This window comes from Cyanistes caeruleus, chromosome 4 (assembly GCF_971803275.1).
Source record: "Cyanistes caeruleus chromosome 4, bCyaCae1.hap1.1, whole genome shotgun sequence".
NCBI lineage: Eukaryota > Metazoa > Chordata > Aves > Passeriformes > Paridae > Cyanistes > Cyanistes caeruleus.
This window is the reverse complement of record NC_141704.1, coordinates 28,154,440-28,168,304: the sequence shown is the minus strand read 5'-3', so window position 1 is coordinate 28,168,304 and position 13,865 is coordinate 28,154,440. Positions and strand designations below refer to the sequence as shown.

The window sequence follows — 13,865 nt, the reverse complement described above, 5'->3', positions numbered from 1 at the left end:
CCTGCTGTGACATATCTAACACTCTGCTCTGTGCTGCTTAGCATGGTAATGACCTGAGATTCAATATTATATACATTTAGAATGTATAAAAGTTATTTTCTGTATTTCCTGAGGTTACAAATTAAGGTAATATTCACAGTACAAATACATTGTGTTCCTAATGTACCTTGACATGTACTGATTTCAGTGGGAGATTTTGCGGTTTTATAGCCAATCATCCTTCTGTTACTTGACCTCTCTTCAACCTAAAATGAATGTGACCCAACAAGGGGGTAGAATCATCTCCCTTTATTTTGGTAAATGGCTCAATTGCTAAGAACAAACAGGGGTTAGCAGCTTGTGTATTCGTGGTGACCGTGGTCTCAGGCTCCCTCTCTGGGCTGAGACTGCCCCTGATTCAAGCCTTTACAATTCTGCCTTGGCTTTTGGAGCAGGGGTGACTTGATCATATTTCAGAAAGTAGGCTAGAGGTAATGGAGAAAGAGAGAGGCAGAGCTTGATTTTGACCAAAGAGCTGTGATCAGTCCTGTCTCCACTGAAGTCTGTGTGGATTTTGACATGGACTTGGATAAGGTCAGGCTTTGGTGTGGCACGATGAGGGCATTTATCAGCAAGGCTATGGATGCCATCCCATACTGCACCTGAAGGAAGCTCCTGAAAAGATTCCTATGATGGAAATATTCAAATAATGGAGTTTGCTGGGTAGCAATGAGACAGAAGCAAGGGACAGCAACTGACAAGACTGGAAATAGTTTAAAAAAAAATAAAAATCAACCCACCGCTCAACTTGCATCTTCTCAGCCACTAACAGAAATGGATTCTAATGTCTACAGCTCTTGCAACTTAAAATGATACAACAAAATTTGAAGGCTGAAAATCTCAATTTTACCTTATCCTCATAACTAAATTTCAGAGGAAATTTCACTAATATTGATGGAATGCTGTAAAGTTATGATCAGGGTAGAAGTGTAATAATTGGTGTTCTGAAATCTTTGGAGTTATACCTACCTTTTGCTTGGAACCTTCAGGAGAAATCCCAATGCACACTTTGATAATCACAGAGACTCTAGGAACATTTGCTGTGACCAAAGTCACCTGGAGGAGATTGCTGAGAGTGTCTTGTCAGCCTCCTCAGTAGTTTCACTTTGTGAGTGGTTTAAACGTGGATTTATACATCTGTGTTGATAGCTCTTCTCTATACAGTGGCTCAGAGAAGTATTGCAAATACATTATATATTCAACATGGACCTGAATTATCTCCCATTTTAAAAGTCAGTTGTTTGACTCAACAGTGGTGTCTTTGAGAGGCTCCATAATGTAATACCAAATTTCAAAAAAGTGCACATCTGTCAGCTTTTGACAGTAATGAATCTTAAGTAGGTTTGCAAGTTATTTATGGGTATCAAAGTGATGTTCCTATTGTAGATCAAGAGCCATAGTGTGCTTCCCCTCTCTCCTGCTTTCCCCCTTGCAGTGCTATAAATCTAACTTCTGCCCATCCCATTGTTGGAAGAAAAGCAGCCATATTGTGCTGATTGCTATTAAATTAAAGCAGAAAGGGAAGGAAACAAATGCGGAAGCCAATCTTACCAGCAGGGATACCACTATCTTTTATTTTGCCTTTTGGGGGTCACAAAGTCATGGCAGGCAGCTGACCTCTGATAACCTTTTCAGTGCCACAGCGTGAAGTTTCTTTCGGAAGAACTTAATTAAACACAACTGAAGTTCCTGGCTAACATTTGTTGTGAAAAGAGTTGCCTTTGATTAGTGTTTTCTGCTGAGGGGACAACAGAGATGAAGCTTTTGTTCGGGGGAGAAAAGTTAGCATATGTTAGTTAAGGATTTGTGGTTTCCTATAGTGGGGCTGGGTCTTTCTGAAAATTCACTGGGTTTCCCAGCTAACACCAAAGTTCTACAGCAGTGGAAGAGAAGCACATTGAGCAAGTTTAAAACTAATTTTCAATGAGGCTACTCCTACTAACTGACGTATAGTGTGGTGCAAAGTAAATAAAATTATGTTCTCCCTATAGAGTTGGTGATGTATCTGTGGCAGACCATGTCTTTGATATGAGCCATGCAGTATCAAGAATGTATCCACCAGGGCTTGGCTGTGAGTCCAGGCAAGATTAGTTGGAGCAAGGTAAGTTCTATTTAGTTCTTGTGTTGTGAGAAAGTGCTTGCAACACAGGAGAGAATAAACAGTTTTTATGGTATAGGTTATTAATCCAGACCACTGACTGAATTTAGATAGCAGTTACCAGGTAAAGTGTGTAAAGCTCTTTTAGCAGGAGAAATGCACAGATATCAGTAATCTTCTGTATGCTTTTGTAAGTGTGATCAGATTGGCATTTTGTAAGTGCAACCAATGACAAAGAGCATTTGACTAGAGAAAAAGATTGTTAATAACTCTTGGAAATGTAACTGTGTTATGTATTGAATGATTGCAGAATCCTTTTGAAGCAGGAAACACTACTGATGGGTCTCTTGGTCTAATTCAGGATGTGTGAGTGTCTGCATGAGTCTTTGATGGAGCTTAAAATTTTAGCTTTTCTCTAGTAGCAACAGAAGAGAAAAGATCTTTTTTTTTCTTGATGGCATGGTTTGGGAGCTGGCAGCACTCAGGTCACTGGTTTGAGCAGGTGAGAAGGCCCAACTCTCTGACAGAAGAACTGATGTCCTGACAGAGGGATAGCTCTCACCACCATTACCTGCTGCCATGGCACAAGGGAACCTCAGTTTGCAGCATCGAACTTTGTTGCCAGGGTCAAACCATACAAACTCTCTGTCAGCTGAGGTCCTGCTCTGCTGGCAGTCCTTTCTCAGTGGGACCAGAGCTTCCCGTGAGCTCTAAGGGCAGTCAGGAGCAGGGCAGAGCTCCTGCACTTGAGAATTGTCCTGGGTGTTGCCATGGGAGGTAAAGTGGACTTGCTTCATTCAGAGATGTGGGGTGGACTGTGGAAGAGACTGGGCAAAGGAATAGAATGTGCCATGGGAGATTCCTTTTCCTTTGCTACAAGAGATTCACTTTAGCAAATCCTAGCTAAGAAAAAGTTCCCCCATTTTTTTTCTGTGTAACCTTCTCTTTCTTCCTTTTGCCTCTGATATTTGACACTGCAAAAGAGATGTGTGGAAAGTGTTTGCTGAGGCTGTGTCGCTTTCCTTATAGTTAATAGGTATCTGTGCAGGCAAAGGGTCTGGAAAGCATCTGTTTTCGGGGTTGGGGCCACACTGCAGAAATGATACTGTCAAAACTGCCTGAGAAGATCAGGTTACCAGCTCATTAGAGGGAATGTGTCCTGGTAACTGTAAAATGAGCTTCCATATTCCCTCATTTCTAGCATCTAATTTGCTAGGTGGTTTTATTTATTAGCATACATTCAAGTGTGTGGGCACTTGTATGGCTCTTTCTTTAAGAAACAAAAACATTAACCCTCTAGTACACCACCTGTTTGCACTTCATTGTCAACTGTGAGGGGTTATTTTATTGGCTTCATTGTTTTGCTTCTCATGATTTTTTTAATTGTTATTAACATGCAGGCTGCAATCTGATTTCTTTTGCTAGAAATGGACTTTGTTTGTCATTAATACCATACTTCTGTCTGTATTCCTTTATTTAAAAGAAATAAAGCTTTTCTTTTATATCTAGTCTTTAAATCTATCCTTGGTCTGTGCCTCTGTCCTAGTGGCTTTCCAAATGTACTTGATTTAGCTTTTCAATATGTAATTAATGCCAAACAAGTTAATTACTTTACAAGTGTCCAAAATTCCCTCGTTTCATTTCTATTCATTTATCAACCTTCATTATACAGCCACTGTTCCACATAAACACAAATGATTGTTAATGAATGCCTAATGTCGTATTCATTAGAAAATCAGGTTAATGGCTAGTAATGAATATCTGAGCTACTTGTTACTTTCAAGTATTTCTTTTTTCCTTTGTTGATTACAATACTTTTTTAATCTACAAAGAAATCATACCTGTGTGTTAGACCAACTGAAACATGATGAGGTCAAAACTTTGCAAAAGCCCCCAACCATTCCCATATTACAGACGCTTTCTCTTTAGGTGGAGTGCTAAAGATATTTGACAAAGACAGTCAATCTGTAACTGCTAGTTTATCCTCAGTTTGTGATTAGTAGATTTGGAAGGAAGACTCCAAGTAGACTTGGAAGGACTGCCAATGTTATTAAAACCATTTTATGCTAATCAAGGTGAGAGATCATTCCTAGATACCTTTCTATTGTCATGAGAAAGTTCATGGTTGGACTTCATGATCCTAGAGGTCTTTTACAACCTTACTAGTCATGATTATATACAGGATTAACATCTGTAGCTGGCACATACTGAGATGTATAGTCATTCTAACAAGAAAGCATATTTATCATTGTGAGAGTATGGGTGCAAACTAATGCTTCCACATAGTTTTGCAAGCAGTTAAGGTTCAAGACAGGTGAGCACTCAAATTAAAAGCAGTGATGTTTTACACTAGCTAAACTTTGACGGGATAGTACTATTTCACAGGCATCTATATATTCATGTGCTGCTAAAGACCAGTGGGAATGAACAGGTCTTATATGGTTCAAACCACAGATCCTCAGCTGCTGTGTGTTGTCTCACTCCATGACGATGATCTGCTCCCACGAACCTCTAAAGCAGCATTGGAAGAATACATCTGTACAGCTGTAAACCCTGCTCTGATAGCTGATGTTGTGTGGAATTCTTCTGGAGTCATCTGCTTTATTGTAGTTCTGGGCATGAAAATACAGTTCTGCTCTTATTGTCAGATAGGACCTAGGACCCTCAGAAAATATGCTTTGGGAAAGACCTTCTTTGAATCCAAGGTAAAATTGGGTCCTGACTTTTTCTGTAGTTCAAATTCCACTTGAACTTAACCCTCAACAGATGTGAGATCCTGCCCTGACCAAATTGCTTTCTAGCTACCAGCATTCTTTAGTCCCTCTCAGAGCAGTGCATTTTCCCTTGAGGTCTTTATAACTGCTGCATGCTATGTTAATTCATTAGCATGGTTGCCATATCCTACCCCTGTCCTGGTTGCATTTTGATGGATGAAGAAATTCCTAGACTTTGGCTATAGTGAAATGTTATGTTTTGACCTAGAAGGGTTCAGTAATGCTGCTTATGCTAGATTATCCAAATGGAAATATGTGTATGTACAGGCACGTGTAGTGTCTTTTCCTAGATATTTAGAGAAAAATAACATTGAGTAATATTTCTTGCCTTGCTTTATAAGGACTGCCTGCCAAAAAAAAGATTTGGCTATTTGAAGTTATGTATCCATAATAACTGGGCTATAGTTCATATTTTGTTATATAAAGTGTTGGCTCATCTTTGTTTGCTATTGCTTCTGCCATGGTAACCTGAGGCCTGGAGATCCTACAAGCATTAAAGCTGGAGCTATAGCTCTTCTGAGAACTCATTTTCGCATTGATGCCCACCAACAGCCTTCCTGTTTTGCCTTATTAGACCTTTAAGGAACTTCACAAACAGATTGAGCACTAGTGGTTATGAACATGGTCCTGCTGGACACCCCAACCACAACAGCTCTTTACAGTTACGAAGAAATTACTCCTTATTAGTAACAAAACCTTTAAAGAATACATTTGCCCTGATTATAAATAGTGTGAAAAAGAATCCCCAGAGTAATTCTCAAGACTGCTGTTTGTCAGACATTGCAGATAATTTAAATGAGAAAAAGAAGCACAGTACAGTTAAAATGTAATTGATCTTCATAGTGTTCCTGTCAAACAAATTACAACATGAAATAAGATGAGAGAATTTCTGCCATGAAAGACAGTAAATCATATTTATTAGCAAAAGTATGTAAGTGACAGTGCTTATCAGAGAGCACTATCTGCTTCCAGTTAATGTTGGTAGTTTGGTAGTAACCCCAGTCAGGATTAGAGTCCTACATTAGCATCACAGCTGAGTGTGTTACATGTGTTGTTTGATCTCTAGCAGGAGTAATTAGAGGTGCTTATTGCCAGAGTGATTCACAAGGGTGTATATCATATGTTGAAAGTCAAACGTGCACTGTGGGATTTTTCTGAATAATTTCTACTGGCATCTCAGATTTGATCAGCCCCCTCTCTGTCTGCTTAGCACTTTCCATGACTGAGCTTTTATGAAAGAGCCAAAATGTAGGCATCTGCTGGCATAGCTCATTAAGCAAAGACAGCTTGGAATTGCTTCAAGATGCATCATGGGAGAGCATGGTGGTACCTCAAGGCAAGTGTTTTGTGCATGGCTTTAGAACACATGTATGATAGGTTCCTGGGTTTGGCTTGGAAAAGGAAAGGTGAGCAATTGTTATTGATACAGGGCTTCAATCTACTATGAGAATAATAGTGAGTTAAGTCACAAGTATCTGATTTTATTTATTTATTGATTTATGGTTATTTTGAGTGGGTCAAAAATATCAGCCAATATAAAATGGAGCAATCTCATGATTTGTCTCTCAGATCCCTCTGCCATGCTGCAAACTCACAGAAGGTAAGACTAAAACATCTGCTAAAATTTCTGTTGTGACACCTGAGAGCCTCTTTAGATCTGTTATATCTTTGAAATATGCTTTGTAAGTCACTTCTAGAAGTTGTGTGCAGAGCCTGCAAAACCAGAATAAAAGTAAACCACACTACTTATTAAATCCATTGCAGGCTGTCCCTTGTGGCACAGCCCATGTGAATGGAGTGTCATGGGCTGGAGACATTTACTGCTGTGCTCTACCCATAGTCGCACACAGAGTCTCCCTTTTCCACCCACAAAGTTAACTGGTTTTTATCTCATTATTTAATAAGCACTGTTTCTACATTGGTAGGGTACAGAATATCCAGAATTCCCATCATAACTGTGGGAGATGGCTTTGCTTATTTTTTGTGTGTACCTCATTTCTCATGTGGTTTTCAGGAATTTATGTTCAGGCTTGGAACAAGTGTTCTTATGCTGTTGGATAGCTCTTGATCTTCTGACTGATTAAATAACCCCTTTTCCGCACACATGGATTATAAAGCAACACAAAACAACAACAAATAAAACCTCGTTTGGTGTAATCTCTAGTAGCATTCTAGTACTATCACCTTTTGCATTTAATGTGCTATTCAGATGCCCTGTGAAGAATATTTTAGAAATACATCGATGTTGAAGCATTGATTTTATTATTCATCTGCTGTATAAGAATCAAAATCAGCTTTATAGGTGCAATTTTCTCTTCACTAGAGGTACAAAGACCAAAAATTGCAAGAATAATTTCATCTTTCTCTTTCAAATAAAAATAAATAGATGAGTTCATCAAGGAAATTGCTGACCTGTTATATTTTTCTTTCATTTGCTAATGATCTCCTTTTTCAGTGAATGAAGCTTGAGCCTGGTGATTTTTCCTGCAATGTGTACATGTATATCTGGTAAATTAATGGTAGTGTGCTGGGGAAGATGGTAGCCATAGGCCAAAGCTTTCTGTTGCCATGGATCCATTGCAAGCCCCTCTGATTGTAGCTTGTTAGGGCTTTGTTTAAACAAGAAAAAAAAAAAAGGTTTTCAGCTATTTTTGTCATTTACATTTTAACTGTTCTAATTGTCCTAATTTCCTTCCTCTTTACAATGAATGGTGAAAGGAGTAAGCCTTCAGTGGTGACCACCACACTCTTCAAACTCAGGCCACACACTTTGCCCATGTTTTTTTCTCTGTGCTGTTCTGGCATGGAAAGGATTTAGCCTGCCTGGGTGTGTCTGTGGGATACAACATGCAGTACCTTAGATATGTGCATACTCATATTGTGTGAGAACTGACAGCTGTTTGGGCCTTAGCTTTAAATGCACCTTGGGGGAATGACCACACCGTGGTCAGCTGTGGCACTTTCTTAAATTCACCAGTGTTTTAAACAGAGAGATACACCTGCACTTTAATTTTGTGCATTGCTGTCTGTAGTGAGCCCAGGTTCATGCTGAACACAGGCTGCCTTGTGCAGGTACCCAGCTGTGCTGCAGCTGCTGCTGCTGTGCCAGTCTGGGCACTGCCACGGTGACACAATGTCAGTGGGCAGCTGGCCTTGCACAAGCAGGAATAAAACATCTCTGTCCAAACATGTCCCCCAGTGCCCAAACATGTCCTCCGGTACAGCCTTCCTATGGGGTCTGCAGTAAAAGATGGGAAATGTCTTTCTAACAGGATCTGAAGAATCAGATTTTTGGTATTTAGTCTGATCTGATCTGAACTTCACCTCCACTGCAGGACCTGTTATCTCCACATATTCCCTCTTGGGGGCCATGCAGCTATGCCTGTGCAGAAATGCTTCCCCTCTCTTTCTACAGACTTTCCCCTGTATCAGAGGGAAAACAGAGAATTAGTGTGAATCACGAGAGCTTATAGACCTTGTTTCCACTGGAGCTAAAGTTCTTTTTACTCTAATAAATCAGGAAAATGTAAAGTGACTTCAAGTGATGTAAAACTAGTTTATTCTTATGTTAAAAAACATTTTTACTCATCAAGAAGGAACATTTGACTCAATGTAGAGGACTCCACCTTGTTTCTAGGTTTGAAAGTGGTATTTTACCCCGAGGATGAGTATTGCAACTTTTCAGTGCCTGGAAATGTTTAAGGCTGTTCCACTTAAAAATAATATTTAGTAATGGTACCAAATAATATAGGTAACCATTATCAATTTAATATGCATAATTATATGATTATTAATGGTGCTAATAATAAAACCCAACTTGTTGGCTGGCTTTCACTTATTAAAGTCTGTGTGAACTGGAAAGTGAGACCCATTCTCTCCTTTGTTTTGTTCAGCTGTAACATACATCTCGCTCAATGACAGCACTTTAGGTTTTTAAGATAGCACATAGCCCAAAAGACTAAGTCTGGCCTGAGATAATGATCCAGTGAAATGTCCCAACACTGTAGAAGAAGGAGGCAGGATTAGGGTTACAGTTACTCAATTTTCTTCCTCTTTTCTCATGACACTTCCAATTTGTAGTCTTCTTTTGCATTTCTTCAGCCCTGAGGTTTTTAGGGCAGCTGGGAAGTAAAGCCAGTGGAGCAGGTTTTTGTAAAATTTTTGTGAAAAATCACAAAAGCTGCTATTCCTCTACCTTTGTGAACTCTGCTGTTTCTTGTGACAATGCTGGAACAGTAGTTATTCCTGAGCTCTTGGCTTTGGTGTTCCTTCACCTCAGGCACAGGCCTTTCTCCCTGCCTTTGCTGTCCAATTACGCTGTGAGGTTTTAGGGGCAGGAAGTGACACTTATGTCCTGTGCAGTGTTTTACATGGTAGATCTTGGCTATTCTTTTTCAAGCTCTGTAGTTATAAAAATTAGCTTAAGGCATTGCCTAGTCAACATTTGCCTAGATGGATATAAATCACTATTCCAGTGCGTTCATGCTTTTATTTGTCCAACATATGGAAGATTCCCTACTTGCCTTTCTCTCACCATATTTTCTTTCCTCTGCAGTACAAATAATCCAAGCATTTTGTGTCAGCTTCTTCACACTGTGTTTTCCTTAGTTATAAATGACTCTTAAAGGGAGACACATAAGTTTCATTTTGTCTCCCAGAGCACACACAAAAGTAAATTTTGTGGTCTTGCAGCCTTGAGGTGTGCCATGTGCTTCTGGAGTCAGCAGCCTGTGTGTGTAGGGGTCTGCAGGGCTGCCCTGGTAATGGAAGTGCTGGCTCTCTAGAGTACCTAGAACTAAATAGTTCCTTGCTGGACAAGGTATGCAGGAGCCTGCAGGCTCTTGGTGCACGTCTCTGTACTGCAGAAGCTCGGGAATGTCCCTCTGACTGGCTGCAGAGCTGTGGGGATGCAACTGGTCCATGATAGGTAAAACCAGCTGGGTTTGGTGCAAATTCTGAGCCTGGAAAGGGAAGTGTGCAGGCAGTGCTGGTGCACCTGTGGCAGTATAGACATACTGGTAATACCCTCTAGTGGAGACAAGAGGTCTGCCAGCCAGAGGAGGGGGCTTGCCAGCAAATTTAAACACCAATTTAAGCAACTTCAGGACAGCTTTATCACATACTGTACAGCTGCTGTAGGATTGTGTAGAAAACAATTTGCTTGTATATTGTGATGGTCAGAAAATATGATTTATTTCCATGTCTCCTAGCCACTGTTACTAGGCAGGCAGAGCTCTGCAGCATAGACCAATACTTTGCTGTATCATACATGGGGGTAAAGTAATTTACCCTCAATTTGTAATGCATAGCTACACAGAATAGAAGTATTATCACCTTTTTAAAATTACTTTGTTTATTTATTTAATTGTGCTTTCCTGATGTTTGCAAGTAAGCAGAGGTGAGAATTTGTTGTGTGGTCTTTCTTGCCACTATTATTTTCCCACTCTGAAAAGTCCATGGGAACACTGGAATATCTACTGCTAAATTAGAAAGGGAAATATGGGGATTCAGTTGAATAAATAAACAAACAAACTCTCCCCAAAATCATTTACAAGTGTAAAGTTGCATGGTATTTTATCAAGATTTATAACAATGTTATACTTGAATGACTGGATATTTTTTCAGAAATTAATACTCCGGCATATCTACTACTTTTTTTCTAACCCACATTATTTTCAGTAGGAGCAAAACTAAGATGTGTTGCCCTTCTGTGATGCTTCTCTTTTGTTATGAGATAATATCAGTGTCATGGAAAAGGCTCAAGAAAGGGCTAATATACATGAACCAGAAAATCTCTAGTCTTCACCCTGAATAATTTATCAGTTAAGTAAAGGATATTACTTTAAACTGGAATATGTTATGCTGGGGGAAGAAAATATATTTGAAGTCTATAATATTTGGCTTCTCAAGAAATGTTGCAATTTAGCTTTCACTCACAAAATGTTATATGAGAAATTGTTTATTTAATAACACAATAGGCATAATATGATATTATTTTATAAGATTTTTATCAGTATTGCAAGTAGGAAAACATTTCCACATAAAATATACCAGTGATTATATTATTAAAAAGAAATAAAAATCAAACTGCTATAGATATGGCAGAATCAAAAACAGGAGGAAGAAGTCAATGCTGATCCTTTAGTATCTACACTTCACATATAAATGTTTATCCTGTATTTATGCTTTTCTTTTGATTACCCAGTTAAGTGAGAAAATTTTCCATGACTTCTGATTTTGTTTGCATGCAAAAACCGACATTCATTCTGCTTCTTTCATTTTGTTTTGCAAACAAGTGGAAAGGTTATTAAGTATCACCTTGGTGTTCACACTCTGAGAGACAGTTCAGTGATTTACAAGATTTTTTTCCGTGGTGAGGGTACTCAGGATTCAGGGGGGACCTGGTGTGATTTTGCTGACTTCTGAGGAGTAGCTCCACATTTACACCTCTGAAAGCAACAAACTCAGGCCTTTTGGGCTGCCTGCTTTAATTCCTATGGGCCCAGATTTTAAAATTGCTTCATAGGCTTTCAGTCAGGCTCAGAGAGGGTGGCATTTAAAGCAAATGCTTAGTGTAAGCTTTAAATCAAGTGAAAGTTTTGAAAATCTCATTAGCACTGATTGCTATAGCCAACGTGACTAACTATGCATAACTGCACTGGTACACCAGATTCAGCATCTGAAATTTGTGTGAATGCAATATAAAAACAGCAGTCAAGTTTACTTTCTGAACAGTGTGAAACAGCTACATTTGTTTAAGGTGCATGGATTAAGACATGCTGCTGAATGAGATAATGGCACATTGCTGGAGCCACTCTGGAGTGATGAACCCTGTGATGGTTTATTTATTTTCTGTGGAAAGCTTCAAGGGAAAATCATAACTCTAAAGATAAAATGAGATGAAATTGCAGTTTACAATTGTGTGAGGCTATTACATATTATAAGGTGTTAGGGGGATAGATGGTGGGAAAAAAGATGCAGTGGTAACACTATGTAACCTTCCCTCAAGGTATAAGCAACTTAAATTCATCTGCCAGGTGATTTTAAGTCACTGAGACACACCCATTCATTATTGGCTCTGAAGGGAATTATTTCAGCTATGGTCTGAAAGGCAGGCAGCTTACAAGGTTTCAGCATGCTAGTTTATGGTCTTGTCACAGATATCTAGAGTTTGTTTTTTGCATTATTTTTATTAAGAACTGCAGAACAAACCCCACAACCTTGAAATCAGAGGATATTGGCAAATAGGAGTAAAATATTTGCCTATTTCTTATTTACTCTTTTGAAAGGGACTCCTTTTCCCTCTAGAACCACAACTTGTCAAGCTCAGGTAAAATATGAAGAAATTAATCTGCTGTGACATTTTTTTTAAAGCTCTTAGAAAATGAAATGGTGAGAAAAAAATGGAGGTTGTTTCAGTTTTTACTGGAGGAGCTGTGTTGTTTTCCCTGAATACCTGGACTGAGCAGTAATGGCCATGAGCTGAATCAAAGGGTGGAAAGGTGGGGACCATCCCTCTCCTGTGGGCAGCGCATCACCCTCGTATCCCCAGCCCATTAACCACAGACACTGCAGCAAAAATTGTGAAGTAAATTGCAATACATGATTCCAGCTAAGAGACAAGAATAGCCCCAAATACCTCTTTTTGTATTTAAAATCCTGGAGGAGTAGCAACCCATGTTTTGCATGATGTGAGATATATAGAGAAAAAATGCAGTGGGTTCTTGTGGTGTTTTTCTTTCTTTGTATAGATAGGTATGTTTTCTCTAACAAGAACAGTCTAAATATTCCATTAATGCCTATGTGTATTATTAGCAAAACCCCTTTCAGGATAGATTACAGTATTTTGATTCATTACTCATCAGTATGTATAATTATCGTTTAACAATGTTATGAAAGACTGATGAAGGGAAGCAGGTGTTTAAACATGCTGTACCAGGAGTTTGACACAGCATTTAATTCTCTTTATTTGTGCTTTTTAAAGACATTTATTTAAAGAGAGAAAACAGCGAGGCACCATGTAGCCACGAGTGTTTGCAAGAGAAAGAAAAAAGATGTTTAATCAATTTTTGGAGCAAGTTATTTGTCGTGGTTTTAAACTACTAACTAAGAAAATTACTTACTTCTTGCTGTGAGATATGGATTAGAATAAGAGCAAAACAGGTATACAACTTAAAAGGGGAAAAAAAAAAAGAAAGTTTATTGACAAACCACAATAATAAGAACACCAGAATAAACTTCCAGAAAAACCTTTCCATCTCCTATCTACTCACTATTCCCTTGTTCACATGACAACAGAGACAAAAACTCTGGAACTCTGATAGTTAAAACAGTCCCAATTTTTGCTAGTCTTTTTATTAATCTTTATAGAGAAACAGAAGTTTCTTCCTGTTAATTTATGGAGTTTCTCACAAGAAAACTATTTTTGTTATAGTTTTCTATTGCTCTAATGTTAGCTGCTCAGAGCTGCTATTATTAGAGTTCACTCTTCTCATTCTCACATCACTCTGAAGTGTGTATGGGCCATGCGTCTAGAGATAGCATTTTTAAGGATAAGTTATTCAAAGGCAAAAAAAGAAAAAAAGTCTTCTTCATCTGTTTCTGTGAGCTTCACCAGAAAACAGTTTTCTCATGGCCTCTCAGGGCTTCAAATCTCTCAACAGTTTTCTCATGGCCTCTCAAGGCTTTTAATCTCCCAGTACTTCACTATACTATAATTACTCTTTACTCAAATTTACACTTTGAACACTATTCCTCTCTAGATCCTATATCATGAATTAAAGGAGTTCTTTTCAGGACTTCATTGTCCATCTCCATAGTTTTAACAGGGAGATATTTCAGCTTAATTAAAGCATCTTCTTAATTTTCTACTTTTCCTGAAGCTTCTTTTCTTTCTTGTCACTGGTAGTTTATAAAGTCTCTTTTCATGTTGATCTCTCTCTCTCTCTCTCTCT

At 38.7% G+C, this 13,865-nt stretch overlaps 1 protein-coding gene across 6 annotated transcripts in view; it reads left to right on the top strand.

Annotated features, from left to right (window-relative positions):
- LOC147653510 (uncharacterized) overlaps nucleotides 1–13,865 on the top strand; it is a 161,215-nt gene that overhangs the window by 18,625 nt on the left and 128,725 nt on the right. The window lies entirely within an intron of this gene.